This window comes from Stegodyphus dumicola, chromosome 9, assembly GCF_044657685.1.
Source record: "Stegodyphus dumicola isolate Sdum_Otavi_A_Nest chromosome 9, ASM4465768v1".
Classification (NCBI taxonomy): Eukaryota; Metazoa; Arthropoda; class Arachnida; order Araneae; family Eresidae; genus Stegodyphus; species Stegodyphus dumicola.
The window spans coordinates 132,854,456-132,874,769 of NC_140776.1; the positions used below are offsets into that span (position 1 = coordinate 132,854,456).

The 20,314-nt window shown below is 33.8% G+C and overlaps 1 long non-coding RNA gene across 1 annotated transcript in view; it reads right to left on the reverse strand.

Annotated features, from left to right (window-relative positions):
- Window positions 1–20,314, reverse strand: part of LOC146995490 (uncharacterized) — a 378,021-nt gene that overhangs the window by 236,828 nt on the left and 120,879 nt on the right. The window contains exon 2 of the long non-coding RNA XR_015043097.1: window positions 12,481–12,581. This is a non-coding gene — a long non-coding RNA (uncharacterized LOC146995490). The remainder of the gene's footprint in view (window positions 1–12,480; window positions 12,582–20,314) is intronic.

Here is a 20,314-nt window from a genome sequence, read left to right on the forward strand (position 1 = left end):
ATATTTTCCTCCCCTATCATTCATGTTTCGGATTAGGAATGCTATTAAACAACTATTCACATTCTGAGTCTTATATGAAGAAAAATAATTGTATATTATTCAATGCCAGTGCGCTAGTAATTCAAAATTTTTATTCAGTTGTGCTGAGCTGTTTTACTGCACAACATATCTTTTATATACTAATCAGCAGTAGCGTAGTACTTTTTTCCTACTTTGCCAGGACATTGAATAGCAATTTTTGCTAAGAAATTTTGGCATTTAAATTTCGATGAATAATGATGAATTGTCGAATTTTTAATATATCAACAGGTAAAAATAATAATGCGATTTAATTTCAAATCCAGATGCAATATTATTTTGTGTAGGCAAAATCAAGACTAAATGAGCTAAATTTCTTGCAAATGAGAAAATCCAAAGCAGCAAGAGCTTTGGATTTTCTCATTTGCTATTTTAGCCTTTAACTACATTAAACTTTAAAGCATAAGATTATATCACAAATATTCTAAACTTATACTTAGCAACGAGTGCCCATTTAGACGATCCGATATTCATATCTGAATTTGTATTCTGCTCAGATTGTATTTCCTTGTCATATTTCTCAAAGTGAAAAATCTGATGTAATCACCTCATCACGCCCTTGTACGGCCTATTAAATTACACATATTTTTGCTGCATTTTCTTTTAACCATATTTCTTCGAATTATTCTAGCTTAATTAACCGATCCCTGAAGGAAAGTTTAAAATGACATCAAAAACTGCAAATTTTGAAATTAAATATCCCTATCAAATTTTGTCGTACGAGAGCCAATCTTCTCATAATTTTATTTTTTAATAACTATTATAAAAGTATATAAAACAGGAGACTACATTAAAATTTAGATTTCGTCATTTGTCGAATTTGTTTTTTTTTAATTTGACATTTCCTAAATATGAATACGTTCGTCATTTAAAACACTGCTTTGATTGGAAGTATATGACTACGATAAATATGGCGAATATAAAGGCCGGATAAGGACGTTTAAGCCAGGTAAGGGGGTAGATATCTCTACGTTTGGCTCTGCCGATTACGATAAAAATCAAGGTGAATAACTAGATGTTATAGCAGTTCCACTTACAAAATTTCAACGTTCTACGGCTAATCATTTTTGAGTTATGCAAGATACATACATACGTACGTACGTGCAGACGTAATCTCTTTTGCATACACTTTAAACCCATTTTACAATCCGTTTGGAGAAAACAATGCTTTATTCTTACCATACGTACATATGTAATGCAAAAAAATTATCCGAATAAATTCGGAAACTCAAAATGGACATTTCAGAACTGATATCCGGAATTAATACTTCCTTTATTTCGCACAAGGAAGTAAAAATAGTTCCTCTTGTAATAAAGCAAATAATTTCGTTTGAGTGTGCATCAAGGATATGGGATTCTAGAGCAAGACTGACAGCGGCAGATTTTGTAATCCAGGCTCTAAGACAGGCAGATGAAGCTCGCGAAGTGTACGGCTCTTGGTTCACTCAGAGAAAGCAACAAAAATATTTAATACATTAATATAATAAACTCTGAAATTCCGCCCAAAATCTAAAACGCATATAAAGTATAGGGTGCTAAAAAGGAGTTTCGAGATGATCCTTTAACACTATTACATTATCAATCGGCGTTGAGAATGTGCTAGCCCATTAACACACGTAATTTGCAGAAACTGAATAAGACTTAACTCTAAAACAAAAATTCAACGAAGCTGGACGTCCTCAAATTTTACAAAAACCTTTCCTGTACGGTCCCTAGAAAGCTACAAATTTGCGTCGAACGTTATTTCCATGTTCGGTAGTACGAATCAGTGAGAACAACGCTTTTCATTTATGAAAAGGGACAAATTTCCGACGAGATTTAAATTAACAGACAAACATCTAATCTCTGCTTTGAAAATCACGACCCCACCAGAGGGCGAGCGTCGTTGAACAATGGTAGGCCGACTTGTGTTCAGTTCCAAGGAACAAGGTTGGCTGCATGAGCACTTTTGTGATTTCTTCCATGTTTAACGTAGATATGAGATAGAAGAACGTAGAAACCATATAGAACGTAGATTTCCATCTAGAATGAAGAAAGTAGCCATGCATCCATGTAGAACATAACCGTATAATTATATAGAACGCATCCATAGAAAACGAAGTTATGTAACCATATAGAAAGCCGCAATATAGAACGTAGCCATGCAAAACAGAGAATGGCAAAATCCAATGCCGCTCTAAGTTCATGGCTACGTTCTACATCTAGCTTATATGAGTACGTTCTGCATCTGCATGGCTTCGTTCTATATCTGGCTCATATGCGTAGATATGAGCCAGAGATCCTAAAGTTGCTTGCAGGACAAGGATGCCAGGTGTCGGAAGAGATACAAGTAGCCATCTACTAACATCTTTTCCCTATATTCCTTCCGTTTTTTTAAAAAAGACTATAGTATTAGGTAAGATTTCATGTATTTACTTATATTTTCGATACATAATTAATTATAAAAAGATGTTTTTTTTTTCTCTTGCTGCCAGCAGTATCGTACAGTAATAGCTATTTGGCCCACTTGAGGTACTGAGTCTTGACAAACCTACTCAAAGACTAAGAATTATATACTACAGCAGATAAAGATAGTTCCAACCCAGAGGAAGCTACACTTTTATCATTGCTTTTCCTGACTACACTGGAGTGAAACTGATAAAAGTTGAAGGAACAAAAATTTCGCATCCTTATCAGACAACGATGTCATCATAATGTAATTTTTTGGCGTTTTCTAGTAGATTCATTTACTTTTCCTTCTATATTGTACTTGCTGTAGTGTTATTTTAATCTAAGAAATTTTTGTGCTTTAAAAAACCTTTCAAAGCAAATTGCAGCACCAAGCTGTGATATTATGATGGAATTCACTGAATCTGTGGTCGAACGGATATAAAATGAACAGATTTTCTGAGTAATATTTTGCGATTAGACGAAGCGCTGTTACGTATAGCTGTGTTGGTTCACCCCCGCAGTTGCAACCATTACAACAGGAAAAGAAAACCCTGATCGGTAGAGTGGATAATGTTCTTGGCTTGACATCGAAGTCAAAACCCGGAGAGAAAATATGGATGTTTGAAGGCGGACAATGTGGCATGAAGGCACTCAAAACGCTAGAGGAGCCGAAAATCTTCCCTAGTGGTATTGTGGTAGCAGCGAAGGAGTGGGAGACTCTTGGACCCGTTCCCCGAAATATCTGCATCAAAAAAGGGACGGAACTAGGCAAAGTCGTATATTCGCCTATATGCTGCTTAAGACCCATGCCAACGACAGACGCCATCTTGCGCTCCTTGCCATGATAAAATTCATGCCATGATAAAATTTGTTCTAAATTTTTCAGAGAACGGAGATAAGTCACAGCAACAACAGAAATATTGTTATGACTGCTCTCGGAAAATGCACGATATGTTTGGCGTGGTTTAACAGTTTTGGCTCTGTATATTTTTTATAAGTGGAGAATGGGAGGAGATCCAAGCTCATGGTACAAACTTTTGTCAATACCATTTCTACACTCATGTCCATAAATTAAGGATAATGCAAAATTAGGCAAAGGAAGAGTTAGAAGCAAAACAAATTTGACTTATTTGTAAAGCTTATTTATTAAACAAAAGGTAAAGAGCAAAAAAGATGCTATATGTTTGATATTATTAAAAAAATTAGCGAATTTGTCTCCCTGGAGAAAATTACAAAAAATCCTATTTACAAAAAAACAATATTACGCGTTTGGTATGATTGTTAATACATTGTATGTCTCCCAGACGATGCAATACAGTCCGTACAACGCCTAGGCAGGCCGAGTATCAAATTATCGATCTGATCTTGGGGGATATTACACCACTCAAAAAGCAATGCTCTCCAAAGTTCCGGTAGACAAATAGGAGGAGGTTGACGGGCTGCAACTCGTCGGCCAAGCATATACCACACGTGCTCTACTGGATTCAAGTCCGGTGAGAATGCTGGCCAGTCTTACGGGTGATATCCTCCGATTGAAGGTATTTGCTTACGATGTTTGCACGGTGAGGACGGGCGTTGTCATCTATAAACACAAATTGTGCGCCCATGGCGCCCCGAAACAAACGTACATGTTGTTCCAGAATGACGTCCCGATAGATTTGGCTTGTCATGGTTCCAATTTGAGCATGCAGGTCAGTTCTGGAATCCATGAATAATTCCACCCCAAACGAGCACTCCTACACCACCGTAACGGTGTCGCTCAATGATATTTTCTTGGTGGTAACGGGTACCTGGAGCTCTCCATATGAATGTTCGGTGAGAATCAGACTGCAAGCTAAACCTGGACTCGTCGGAAAACATCACACAAGCGCACTGTTGCGGTGTCCACAAAGTATGCTCTCTACTCCAGGCTAACCGCAGGCGACAGTGAGTTGCAGTAAGTTGAACGCATCTGACAGGTCTACGAACACATATAGACCAATCTGCCCTAAGCGTCTGTACACGGTCTGCCTTGAAATTGTCGTACCAGTGGCTGAAGAGAGCCGACGAGACTGGTCTGAGGCTGTGCTCCGCCTGTTTCTTTTGGCAGTAACTGTCAAATACCGGTCCTCATTCGGCGTTATAACTCTCTGGCGACCCTGTGCTGTGACGTCTACTCGCATTACCATCATCTTGAAATCCTTGCCAAAGCCTGGAGATGACACTCTGGGCCATTCCAAGTTCGTCTGATACTTCCAGTTGGATATGCCCACATTCCACACAGCCGGTAATTCTACCACGTAAAAAATCATCCAAATGCGTCCTTTGTGTCATACCTATTCGGTTATTGCACTGAAATGCTTATAAAGCACCTGCGAACAATTTTACTTCTTTTCATGTATTCGTTATATATCACTCTCTTACACTCTCGTCATTGTGACGTACCATCGGTGTCATCTAGTTACTTCCTGAAATTTGCATATGATTCTTGAAGATGTGTGGTGATTTTATAGGCGATATATTTATTTTAGAGTTCGATTTCCGCGTGACTCGGAATTATCCTTAATTTATGGACATGAGTGTATAATGTAGGCCTATATGCATTTCTTCCATAGCTCAATATTACAGGCAAAGCTATTTTGGGCTAAGTCATCAAGCAATGTGAACGTTTTGAGTGGTCACTAAAATGTTCAAATTTATAAGGCCCGTTGTATTTTTTATCTTCTGAAGGTTCTTAACGAGAAGGGCATCGTATCATGGTCATATGATTTAGATATGTTTGAATTATCATTAGGGATGAAAATTTGCAAATGCCGATAGAATCTTATAACGGGCTATCCTGTAGCTCTGCAGTTGTTCACTGTTAATGCTAAGCTTTCTTGGAAATTTGAAGGGATAGGTCCATATTGCATTCTAATACAAATGAAAGGAAAGGCATAATGTCATTAATGTCAAAAACACATCGCAGTAAAACGGAATGCAGTTGTGAATCCCACCGTATACAGGAAGTCAAGTCAGAAATTCTTTTCATATTTATAGATCATTTCAGCGTCTGAAATTAAAAATCAGTTATCGACAAGCATAAAATGCTATACGAAAAAATATTGAATTAAAAAAAGCGCTAACCTCAATCCTTTAGATATTTCCTAAAAGCATTTATAATTCATTAAATCATCATTTAAACAAATGCACTGTGCAAGAATAACTTAAATGTGATGTATGGATATAATTTCAAATTTAAAATGAAATTTGAATTACTAGATACAGGCAAACATTATTGAGCTACCATTTGAAGCTTATATTCGCGTAGTTCAGACTTGCTAATGAAGAGTATTATATATCTTTATTCTGAACCTGAATAAATCTCACATTCGAACAATTTATTTCCCATAAGCCATTGACAGAAATGCTTTCTTGTTTTTATTTTTATTTATACCCCTTCAATGTTTCTAAAATTTCTGATTATCAGCTGCGTTTTTCTGTTAATAACATAACTGGCAATTCTTCATACATGAATTATAATTGTCAAGCGACACTTGTTAGCAATACCTTTCCCTGCAAAAAAATCTATTTACATGAATAAAGTGCTCTTTTTATCTTTTTAAGTAACACGCAGTTTTCCAATTAATACACTGTTCGACATTGAAAATGCAACACCAAGAAGGAGTGGTCAGAAAGTGATGACATTTGGAAAAAAGACAGACAGCAAGCAGCAATAAGTGATCTTTATTTCAAAATGATTAGTCCGAATACAGAGAGAGAATGGCGTCGGCTCAGTAGGAGGTAGGACCACCGCGGATAGCGATGCACGAAGAAACACGTCTAGGCATAGAGTCAATAAGACGGATGGTGTCCTGAGGGATGGCTCTCCATCCCCTTTCAACCATTTGCCACAGTTCGTCTTCTGAATGAGGCAGGGGCAGTGTCTGCAAACGGCGTCCAATCACATCCCACACATGTTTGATTGGTGACAGGTCAGGAGAGTACGGTGGCCAGGGAAGCATCTGTATACCTTGCAGAGCATGTTGGCAGATGCGAGCACTGTGTGGTCGGGCGTTATCCTGCTGAAAAAATGCATTAGGCAGTCCCTGAAGGTAGGGGATTGCCACCGGCCGCAGTACATTATCCAAGTATCGTTGGGCCGTCACAGTGCCCTGAATACGAACTAGAGGTGACCTGGAATCGTAGGCAATAGCGCCCCAAACCATTATGCCACGCTGACGTGCGGTGGGGCGTTCCACAGTCACTGCCGGATTAGATCTGTCTCCACGTCGACTGTCGCTGGATAAACACAAGCGTGACTCATTTGAGAACACGACGTTTCGCCATTCTGTCATCCACATCGCTCCAGTGCGGCACCATTCTAAACGGTGGCGTCTATGCTGTGGGGTCAATGGCAGTCTTCTTAACGGACGCCGTTAGTGCAGGCCACGTTCACCCAATCGATGGGAAATGGTTCTGGTCGATACGGGAACATCCAGGGTATCTTGCACATGTTGCAGAATCGCGGTACAAGTGACTTGCGGGACCCCCACAGCTTGTCGGCGGATGCGTCGATCCACGCGTGCTGACGTCACTCTGTCTGCACATGCACCCCTCCTTCTTTCCACATTTCCTCGTTCCAACCATGTTCGCCATAGCCGATGCACCGTGCTCGCATCCATGTGGGTATCAGCTGTGATTTGACGTAAGGACCAACCCGCCCTTCTCAGTCCGATCACCATACCGGTCGTAAAATCGTTTATCTGCTGGAAGTGGCTTCGTTGACGGCGGCCTGGCATTTTCTCCTATTACAAGTATCCTCTGGAACAAAAACCTACGTTCTTCGTTAATTCGTCTGGCAGAAATAACGACACAAATACTGCCCATTCTGCACGTTCCTTCCCTTATATCTTACTTCACGTGCGTCGGGGAGCTGCGCATTTCACATCATTCGCATAACTCAGTGACGTGCGTCTACTCTAAAATATGCATAAATTTCTAACCACTCCTTCTTGGTGTTGCATTTTCAATGTCGAGCAGTGTATTTCAAAGAATCAAATAAATAAAAGTTTTGGTATTTTGCACCATTTTGAGAAAAGTCCTAAATTTTTTACGGAAAAAAGAAATGATCTTTTAAATAAAGACAGCCATATATTTCTTCATCTATTTCATTGATGAAGTTTCAATTTATGGCTACATACATCAATGCAATATAACAAAGTACATGTGGAGATACCCAAGTGCTTTCTTCATAATGAATGATATTTTGAAATATCATGTATAAGTTCGATGATTGAATTAAAACCGCATATTCAAGTCCTTCTAAGTGAGATGCATTCCACCACTGAATACGATAATAGTTCTGCATGAACGTTTCACGGATAAAGTGAAGACCATTAGGCTTCATTGTTATTACCATTGTTAAAAGTCACTCTCTTTATTATAACATTGTAATTTTTTAAATAATATTCAAAACTGTAAAACATTAGATTTTACAACATAAAGATGATACGTTCGCATGGGTAATACCAGATGGATAATTGCCATCCGTTACTTTTCATGATATCAAACCATGTAATCTTAAGAGAAAGCAATTGTAAATAAGATCAAAAAATTATCTGACAGCAGCGGGAAAATTCCAAGGACGAATATAATGATATTTTATAAATCTGTAATTTTAAACAATTGGAAAGTTCTGTAATCCAAAGAAATAAGTAAATTGTCTATATTTATTCTGTAGTTTTGTCTCTTGAAGAAGATAAAATATTCTAAAGTTTCCCGGATGGAATGTCGACGTGTTTATATAATATTTTCTGAAGTTCTTTGTATTTTCGTAAACGTCGAATCCTCAAAACGTTTTTTTCATTTTTTTTCCGTTTGATAAAAGTGACAGATAAATGTGTAGAAAGCAGCTTTCTCAAGCTTCCTTTGTCATTTATATTCAAAACCAAGTAACTCGAAGGGTCCCATTTGAAAGTTTTAAACTTATAGTATTCTTGTATTTGCATTTATTGTAAAAATATCAGACTAAGTTAAAGGCATTAAATAATCAGCTAAGCTATTTTCGACGTGAGTAACGTTGGCACGCATAACTTCAATTGGAGGACTCAGAAATCAGAATTTTCTTCTTATTTTCAATCGCAGATTATGATCAGTTACAGCAAAAAACAAGATCAAAGAACATGGAATACAGCAACACAATGTTAAAAAAAAAGCTGTAACAGAGTCCATTTATCTAACGGATGTACTCTAACTGCGCTAAAGAAAATCCCCCCCCGGTCGAGCTATAGTCCAACTGCGCCAATCAAAATTTCTTCCCCCCTGCTGCCTACAGGGTTACAATTTAACTTTTCGAAGCCAATTGTAGCCAAGAGGAAAATAAAAATAAATAAAAAGAATTACATATCACAAGAACAAGTAAAAAATATCTAACAAGCAGGCTAATTACTTGAATAACAGTAATAAATGCGAGAGCTAACAAAGAAAAACGACACAAAGAAAAACAATAATGTGAGAGCTAACAAAGGTATTGGTAAACATACATATTAGCATTACAAACATCTTTCATTTATGATAATAATATCATAAATTAAATAATTATAAAGCATACAAAATATATTTTTAATAAATTACATCAATAATAGTCAAGATGTCTGAACTAGACTGGAAAATTTAATGGAGTGCAAAAAATTATTCCGTATCAAAGTGTGTTAAAGTGTGCTAGAAATATTTTTCGTTATTTAAAGCAATCATGTAAATGTTTGCAGAAATTAATAGTTAAATTAAAAAAAAAGCTTAGCATGAAATCTATTATAACAACATTACTATGCGCTTGGATCACTGACGTATAAATTGTAAATAAATTTAAATTATTATGCTAAGAAGTTTTTCTAAAATTTATCTAGAAGAAAAGAATTAGATAAACAGTACTGCAAATTAATATAATCAATCAGGCCTCTCAATAAATAAAAGCTTATTTTTTTAACCAAAAACTAAAAATTAGGATGGAAACGTTTCTGTAATATACTTGGAAATATCTGAACATATAATTAGTTAGAAACATACAATTAAATTAATAACAAGCTAATTAACAGTAACATTCAGCTTAATTTCATTCAATCTAAAACAAGCAATCGATCAGGAGCTCTGCATAACTGAAGTTTTAATGCTATTTTACGTAGATTTACGTATAAAATAAAAGTTGCGCTTGTGAAACAAGTGAATAATGTACTGACAGCCAACAAGAATTAAAATACAGTAGTTAAAAATATAACTACTTGTCAGAAGGTATGCAAAGTTGCCATGGCTAGAGAAATTGAATGATTATAGAAAACTCATAAAGTTAAGCGCTACAGTGTGAAAAGAAAATTCTGGAATAAACATGTTAAGAAAATTATATGGAGAAATAATCCTTAATTTATTGATATCCATATAAACTCCATGCTTTTGGAAAAATGTTACATATAATTTGCACCGAGGTATCAATCACCGAAACTGAGTTAATTTCTTTCCTTATTTTTTCTTATTATAGGGATTTGCAAAAAGATATGCTAAGGTAAAAAGTTTTGCAATATTTTTAAATAATAAATTAGAAAAGTATTTTTACTTCATGAACTGAAATTTTTACGCTACATTTTTATACAGTAAATAAGTACAAAAAAAGAAAGAGCTGGGGGATCACTGGGACTAGAAACTCGGGTCGAACTACCAATGTTTAGTGACTTTTCCACAGGACCTTTTGAAATTAGGCTGAACAATATATTAAAGAAAATAGAAGATACAGCACACGTAAGAACAAAAGTGGGCTGAATTAGAGATTTACATGTTTGGTGAATGAGTTGAACTTACCTGTATGCCATTATGAAATATTAGGAATGTAGCATATAAGCATCAGTGAAGAAGGCAATGGCAATATAAATCATTGTAATCTAAATGTATATCATTATAAGTATCTGCTATTAATTTCAATACTGCTGAAAAAGTTATAAATGAATTATATTATAAATCACATGAACTCGTTGCATTATAAATTACAACAGTTAGAAATATTATTAGCGTGATTTAGCGACCATCTTTGTTAACAAATAATTTCAAGTAATTAATTTTACAAATAATTCAGCCTGAAACTAGGTTGGAAAATAAGCTACACGCTGAAGATTAAGCTTTGCCAAGGTGTTAGAAACATCTTCTGTTAACTAGAGTTGCGATGCAAGAATTTTTAAAAATTATCATTTAAATATAAATTGGCATAAATACAATACAAAGTATATAAATTCTACATACATGAAAACTTGAGTACAGTGCAACAATATGTGAAAAAGGAATGTATTAAAAGGGAACTCAAAATCCCAGGATATGAATATAAGGGAGTTTATTTTTTTTTTTTATTTATTTTTTTTTTGTTAACTATGAAAATTCTGCTGACGCTCATAATTATTAATTTATTAATTAAATGTGTTTCAGAAATTAAATATATGCCAAAGTACATCAGGTTGTTCATATATAATATATATATTAAACAATGTAAATTTTTTATACATAGAAAATCCTTATATTTAAATATTTCATATTTTTAGAAACCTTAAAAAATGCAGTACATAACCTAAAAATATACAGCACTTTACTCATATAATACGTGTTGAACTTTAATCAAAGGAATTCTTACAGATCTTTGATTTAAGTTCTAACAACGTGAATATAAAACTGGTGCATGATATGATGCGGTTGTTTTCCTAAAAAATTCTTATTTTTTCCCAAGAATGAAGCATCAATGCTTTTGAATGCTTAAGAAATATTTTGAGGTTATTATACTTCTCAGTTACGTTTGTGAGCTCTGCTCAATCTGCATAATTTCAAGGCGGAATGTGTGAATTTCAGGCATAAGGTGAATTAGCTGTAGAAGATTCTTGTTCTTGTAAATAAACACTTACGGTTCTTTTGCGATAGATGCAATCCTGTTTAACTCAAGGCACTTTACTTTATTGGACGAGGAAATCAAACCAAAATTGTACCAGCAAGTATATAAAAATTCACCATACATCAGCTCCAAGCGTAAGTCACTAAGATAAAATTGAGGAAATAACCTTGTATTCTTTCACCGCGCAAAGCATTAGAAGCCGGAAGAGCATTTTTAGCTTTCCACACCGCATCTTCTTCGCTTTGGAAGAAAAAAAAAAATAGCGATTCAAATTAGCCAGAGAAGCTGCAAAAGCATGTTTCACCTTCCTCATTAATTATGTATTTGTGGGTACATACTTATTACAGGTTGATGGAATGTGAGAGCATTAAGGAAAAAAATATGCTCAAGGAGACAATTTGCAAAAGGAAATTTTAATAAGCGAAAGGTAATGCAAGGTTTTGTTTTTCATTAAATGGATAAAGCATTAAATTTATTGAGATTTCTGACTTTTATGTTGTTAAAAGAGAAAGAGCGGTAGACATGAATTAATACTTTTTTTTTTTTTTTTTTTTTGTTTTCTTCAGTGGTCGAATATATCTGGAAAAGAATGAACCCAAGAAGCTGATTATTGCACAAATTAATTTTGAAATTCTCCTAATATTACATTTCCTTCTGAGATATTTATCCAACAGCCAAATACCTTCTAGTTTAATTTAGTTTAGTGACGGAGGACGTGGGCACCATCCCTTTACCGTTATGGCTAATTGGTAATAACACCACGTCCACCCTTATCCAGAGACTAGTGGGACTACAGATCATACATTACAGTACTTACGATATCGTACTATATAAATAAACCATGCAATATCCTACATATGCATGATACAGTATATAATCAAACAGGATTATTAAAGCATAATGCTGGTGCGTATACAGTTAAAATGCAAAAGGTTAAAATGCAATAGTTAAAATGCAAAATACTAAGTATCAATTAAGTTACATGATTAAATAATATTAAATTATTCGTACGTAAGAACCTTCAAAAAACAATGCGCTATCCAAATACCTTCTAAATTTTCACCTGAAAGTTAAAAAAGAAGGCAATTACATACATATATGTGCTCGTTCCTCGCTGGGATTCGTCTACAGGTCTAACGATATGGCAGCCGGCTTCACTAACGAGCAAACTGATCCGGTAGACTAAATGATTTGCCTAAATACAAAACATAAATAACGTTCAAATGAATCACTTTAGAAAGCTAAATAACATATTGCATATGTAGAAAGTAGTGAAGGCAAACTTATTTTTAAATAAACAAAAACATAACGAAATAAGTTGGAAATACCGACTACTATCTATATTATAATTTCTGGTTATAAAGCAGAACGTCGACTAAAATTGGTGTAAACGTATACTACCTGCAGAGGACGGTAAATTTCGTACGTATTATAGCAATCTAAAAGTTTTTGGAAAACTGGAACTATAAAAAAAGAAATAAAAGAAAAAATAAAAGAAAAAATAAAAGAAAAAAAATCGGTTATGAAGCTACAATATTTAAGAAACAAAAAATAAACAAGAAACTTTCCTCAGTTTCAGAAGCATAATTATGAATTGCATTTTTCGCTATTTGCTCACGTTTTTACTTAAAATATGTATTTTTTTAAAAGATAATGGATAACACAGCAAAAGATGTTTATAAATATAGCTAAAAGAAATAAATCTTAATATAGGATATGTATATTCTTATCTTTAAGAAAATTTGGTACTGCTGCTTCGTTAAATTATGATGTATTTCAGACGGAATTTTTCCGTCTCCCATATACTTCATTTAATGATCCCAGACGATCAGCCATATGTTCTTGACTACTTAGATCTCCAGTACATACAGGTAGAAACTAGACCAGTTCCTCTGTATTAGCATAGGTTATTTGAGTTATTTGATATTATTGAATCTACCTATTAACCATTCGCCAATTTTGACGGATAACCCTCCAAGGAAAGACAGCCCGAGGGTCTTCAACCCTTCTTCCCTACTATCAACCTCTCTAGAGGTAGATATTCCGACAAATGCTCATTAGGATTTGGGTCTAATAGTCAGACTGAGTTTCTCTGTTTTTTATTTCTTGAAATATATAACCAGTAAAGCTCTTATTCACTACTACTGTCCTAGAAAGAACAAAACAATCGTCCATTATAATATGATGAATCATGTACTGTTATGGCAAACCGTCTGACGGTCCATTTATCATGGATTTTGTCCATAAGCATTCAGAGATTTATACACAAACATGTCAGAGTAGACTCTTAAACGTCTCACGACCAAACTGTACGCTTTTTACAGGAATTTTCTTTCAAGAATAATCATGGCTCTATGCCCATCCTCTCATTTTATCATGATGACATTGTTAAAATGCAAAATTTAAATAAATAACATTAAGCTATACTACTGTTTATTTATTTGATTTCTTCTTTATCCAGCTTAACCTAATTGCCCAGTTTAATTGAGTAAATCTTCTCCCCGTCAAATCTTCATTGCAGTGACATGTTTCCTCACAGAAGAAAATCCTATTCACTTCTAGGCTGCTTTCAAAATGATTGGAAATAAGTTATCTGAGTTTCTTTCCTTCACTCTAAAAATCTCTAAATCATGCTCATTTGCACAAGGAGCAGTAATTGGATAGTAACTTAAGATCAGCCTTCTTAGAATTAGGAATGCTTTTAAACACTCATTTATTACGCAAAAAAAAAAAAAAATAATAATAAATTATTAATCTTGAACATAAATATTCAAACTTTGGTTACATCTTAAAAACGGCAGAAGAACCTAATATAAATAAGTCTTTTCGCCCTTATTAAATTCAATACTTATGTAAAAATAAAAAGTAGGTCCTTCTTCTCTGGGGGCTTGGAATTTCGAATTTAAAACCCATGCTTTCCAATAATGATGCAACTGCTTTTAAGTTCAAAATTCTAAAATGCTTTTTCTCATTAAAGTCTCTATACTGGTTTCTCTACAAACACATGATCACATAACATCAGTATAATGTATTACAAAGTCTAGAGGTAGCCAAGTGCTCATTTTAAACTTTAAACTCTGAAATGCCGATACAAAATGTCAAGAGACACCAGAGAAAGACTATTTACACAAAATTGTCAGTTATCAACACATTTAAAATTGTATTTCAATTCATAATATTCTAGCATCATCCATTTAAATTTACATGAACATTCCAGGTTCAAGAACTAAATATTTTTAAATTCAATAATTTCTTCGGCACCAACTATGCACTGCAAAAATAAAACTTTACCAGCCAGGTGCGTAATTTTGAAACCCCTCTGCCATTCTGCGCATGGAGGTGACATCGTAGACCATGAATAAAGTAAACGTAAACACGAATTTTCATTTTCAACATATTTATTAAGATAATAAACTGGAGCTGGTCAGACTATCTACAGTATTCTCTTAAAAGATAAATAATTCATATTTTAAATGTTTATAGAAACATTAATCTACCGATCACTGACAATTTTATCTATTTAATTCATTAATAAAAATATTTACATAATCATTAAGCAGGGTTTTATAAGACACACTGGTATTTACCCAGCTATTATTAACTTAATTCACTCTTAAAACGTTATACGTTAACCTTCCTATTATGCAGTTCCTCAAAATATAATTAATTATTCTCATTATCCTCTCCTACTGTACCTTCACAAGAAAACTGCTGAATCGCACACAGATCCCTGTGAAAGATCAGTTCAAAAGGCTCACACTTAACGGAAATTTTGTGTTTCTTTTGGGTGACTGGGTATGAAATTGTAAAATTTTTACAATTTCACATCGCTTTTAAATTTTGGGCCTTCAATCATTACGACAACAAAAAAGGAAGCGACGATCTGAAACTAAAATATTTCCCTGAATTTCAGCAAAGCGATGACGGATCACAAGAGTAACGATGATTGAACCCACTGATTTTTTGTTTAAGTCCTGCCGTGGTTAAAAATGGAAGCCCAACGGTTGTTGGCGGGGTCAGGCTCAAAAGAAGGCGAACGCCTTGATCTATATTTTTTTTATTCCTTCTCCGTTTCAAAAATAAAACCAAATCAAGACTCCTTCAACATAAATAACTTCCGAAAATATTTCCGGAAAGTCATTTCATGTACTTAATTGCAAGCTAAGAAGCTAAACCTACTGCATTTTTGTTCGAAAGAAGTAATTTTTTTAAGCAATGACCCTTATTCTTTTTCAGAGAAAAGGCAAGATTGAAGCAAAAGGTTAAAAACTGTTAAACTGTTCTTTTCACACCCATGTACCCTGAAAACACATTCGCAGATTTAACTGATCACCATAAATTATTCCCTCTGGGCCTTTCCAAATGACATGAGGGAACATTTCCCAGTCGAGCTCAAATGGCAATAAAATTACTGAATCCGCCCATCTAAACCTTAGTTGGGGTCAAAACTGTTAACGCTCTTTTGGGTTTGGTTTGATTTATTGAGATTACAGCAAAGCACACAAGGGCTATCTGCCTAAGAGGAAGAATGCCTTTGTGGAGGACTGTAGAAGAGAAACTGGTTCGTATACACGTTACAAATGGGAAAAACCAAGAAAACGCCCATACAGCTAGCTCGTTCGCCTGGAATCGGACCCAGGTCATAACTACCAGTTTTCAGCAACTTTACCGCTGCTTTTGGAACAGGGAAATACTTCCTTTACTGTAATATCCCCTTTTACGTCCTACATATAAGAGGTATTGTCAGCTCCTTCTTGTGTCTTTCCCTAAATTCATAATTCGTGAGAAGGCTAAGAAATTTACAGAATTAGAAATGAAATAGCTAAGCTATTAATTTCCAAAAATCATCTACTAAACTAACCTAAGAAACTGCATTTAAAACTTATTTCATTTGCATTAACGTTTTTGGCACAACAAATTCCATAGTTTGTAGGGAAATTTTATCCACCAATTAACAATATTAACAGTTTTGGTTTCTGAAGGGTCCATCTTTACCCACTCCTCTCAATCTTAGAAAAATCAGGTATAAGATTTTTCTAAGACTTCATTTACAGTATTTTAGCTTTAAATTTGCAACAAGAATTTTTTCTAGAGAACAAAGCACTTACACAAGGGAAAGCTGTGCTATTTCCCATAGTTTAAACGTAAGCAAATATTGATTTTTTAATTAATACGTGTGGTATATGTATTTAATACAGTTTCATTGAACGTGCTTTATTATCAGTTCTATAAACTATATTTGATGTCTTTAATTCTTCTTCACAAAGCAGATAGCACATAGCTGCCAACCTTGAAATATGAAAAACTGGCGGGGGGATTTCAAGTAGGAATAATAACATATATGATATAAATATAGTTTAAATTTCTATTTACTGTAGAGTAATATCGCATAGCTAATCTTTCTTTTACCATGATATCTTTCAGCAATTAGCGGAAAAGTTATCTATTACACAAAAATGGAAACTTCCGTACAGGAATGGTGCTCAAAACAATTATATTTGTCCTTAAAAACTTAAAAACAATTATATTTGTCCTTAAAAACTTAAAAACAATTAATATTTGTCCTTAAAAACAATTAATATTTGTCCTTAAAAACTTAAAAACAATTATATTTGTCCTTAAAAACTTAAAAACAATTATATTTGTCCTTAAAAACTTAAAAACAATTATATTTGTCCTTAAAAACTTAAAAACAATTATATTTGTCCTTAAAAACTTTCATGACAACAGATGCAATCACTTCGAAAAATGTGAAAGAGCTCAGAGAAATAATAGGTAGGAATGTATGATATTGAATGATTCTTGGCAATCAAGACTAAAATCACTCGTTTTTGATTAATGGTGTTCATGTGAGTAAAAAAAATAAATAAATAAAAATAAAAAAATAACCTACTAGGCAAATGGCGGAGTCCAAATTGTCATTAATATGCCTTTTTTAAAACACTTAAGTGCCGTAGAGTGCCTCGAGTTGTTTTTTAATTATAGCTGTTGAAAGAAACGTAATGTGCTTTTGTTTTATTTAGTCTATTAACATAGAGTAGCGAAAAGGGATCAATAAAATAGTTGAATTATATTATTACTGCCAAAGCATTACGCTTTATTTTCATTATGGAATGCTTTTGTGCAGGATTTATCAAGACAAGCCAATTTTTTGGAAGTAACAAAAACACTTAGGTTTGGATGAAAATAATGGCAGGTCAAATATTATTATTTTCTATTCGTGGCACAGAACCCTTGAAATATGAATAAATGATTTAGAATGTGCTTTACTACTAAAAGAATGTAATACACTTTTTAATGCAACAATATTCAGCTCTTAATCTAAATAGATATAATCCACGCTTTAGTATAATAATATTCAGCATATAGACTAAATAAGTGGAATGCATTTAAAATGCTAGCTGAGAGTTAGCTTTAAAAGTTGTAGGGATACTCCCTTTTATCTATTAACTAAGTGTGCAGGAATATAGTGAACCACTAAGCGAATAATCGCTTAAGTCAAAGAACAGATATGTAAAACTCAAGAAGGTTTAATTACCCGTACAGACGATCCCTTTCTCAGGACGTACAACAAAGCCTCCACTTGGGCTTTAACTCAAAAACTGTAAGAACTTAACTAATGACTAACTAAAGAGATTTGCCGAAGCTAACACAATTACTAACTAGTTGCCCTCTAATATTTAATTAGCTAGCGAAGCTATCAAGGGCACATATTACGGCTGAGCGTAGTTTAGAGCAGCGGTACTCAACCTTGTGCTCGCAAACACAAGTATGCTCGCCGATCGTTTTGTATGTGCTCGCCAGCCCGATTAGGTACTATGAACAAAATATATTTTAAAAATAACAATTCATTTAATTGTTAAAATATGGTATTTCATTCTTAATTGTTAAAATATGGTAAGTATTTATAGTCATAAGAGTTATTTTGCAAGACGTTATAAAATAATTAATTGCGGGACTGATGAACATGGAAACTTATTACTTCATTTCGATGTTAGATCGGAAAGGGATCAGCAGGGTCGTATGTTAGATCAGCAGGGGAAAAGTACTTCAACAATTTTCAGAACTTCTTTCGCCAGTAAAGCAGTTTTTGCAATCTGGAAACGAAAGTTATAAAGAATTGGACGATAATAATTGGTTATCCGATCCGTATTTTCTCACGGATATAACAGCTAAACTGAACAAAGATCTCCAGGAAAAAGAAAAATCCCTTTTTAAATTGACTGGTACTGTAACTGCTTTTCAGATAATGTTAAATTTGTGGATAAATCAGATGAAAGAAACAAATTTCACCCATTTTCAGAATTTATCAAGCCATATTAGTAATTGAACAGAGCAACTGAAACAGAGAAATACTCGGAAAACTAAATACACTGAAAAATAATTTTGAACTCCGCTTCTCTGATTTCCATAAAGTTCAACCAATATTATTATTCATCTCAAACCTATTTGCCGGAATTAATATTTCAGATGTATCACATAAGATTGGAAAAATGTTAAAAAAAATGTTGATGTTTTAGAAATGTGCTCGCGATGGGACAAAATGCGCTCGCGAGAGGCCAAAGGTTGGGCACCAATGGCTTAGAGAGACAAAAGGCAAATGCGAGCTATACAGGAAATCTAATTCTCTCCCCGAAGTCAGTGGAACTTCGACTTAAATACAACTTCTTCTCTTCTGCAATTAACACGATTATAAAAACTCATTCTGCTAAGGAATTGTAAGCCGAAATTAGAAGAGATAGGGAAGTGTGACAAATTTAAAATAACTGTTATAAACTTAGGATAAACATTACTAAGTTAGTCCAGAGTAACGCTTAACACTCACAGCTAACTTTTAAGCTTATTTAACTAATAATCTAAGTAAACCGAATTTTAATTTTAGTATAATAATAATATTCATCAAAAGTATTAAAAATGGAATGTGCATTTAAAAGAAGTACTTAACAAGTTAATATATTACATAAGCTTTAATACAATCTTCGCCTTCTGATCTTATACATGCACAGTGAGAATGAGGTAAAACCTCGAAACTTTTGAAATACTAAATAACATACAGAGCAGTTGCAACATTTATTAAACACTTTTCCGGATAAACATACTTTTTCCTTAAATAAAAATTAAAGTGATGTTCAAAGCTCTAAGTTATCACATCTTCTTACAATAACATCAGACTTTTCCTATCATTCTACACAGATTTAATCATATATTTTCCGCATATAATGCAAAATTCTTGAAAATGCAGTCCGCGAAGAATTGAAAATAGAGTTCTTTAAGAAGAAGTGAGGAACGTAAAAACTTTTTGCTATTTGACTCTATTTGATAATTTTGCTCTTTAAGAAAAAGGCAAAAACGTAAATAATAAACTACATTGCATTTTCAGTTAGCAAGGCGTAAATGCAGGCAGGGATAACCAAAAAATAGTATTTATGAGTTCATTTCTATACTTATTATCATGCAGCGAAACATGAGAAATAAAAATTCAGACATCAGATTTTTTTTTCGTTGTTAAAGATTTGAATCACTTAGTACGAACTACATTTAACACAGTTGTGCTAATTAATTCTTACTTTAATTACTTCTTGCACTTGTAAGAATAAAACAATATTATAAAATATTTCTCTAGAACAATGATTTAATTTCGTAACTAAAATTTTCAGTGTTGTCAGTTTTTAAGCAATTAATCAGAAAATCATTTCTGAAACATGAAATTTAGTACAAATTAATTTAGATTTCTCCATAGAATAGAATTTTGTATGTTATGCAGTGAAAATAAACATATCTGTAAACAAATCTGCCAAATTTCCAAAATTTATTACATAGATTTTTTCATGATTATCAAAACTGTAGATAAAAAATATAACACAACAGCAGTTAGGTTTTCTTGCGTTTCATAATGGCGTTCTCACAGCCTTTATTCGTAAAGTCTTT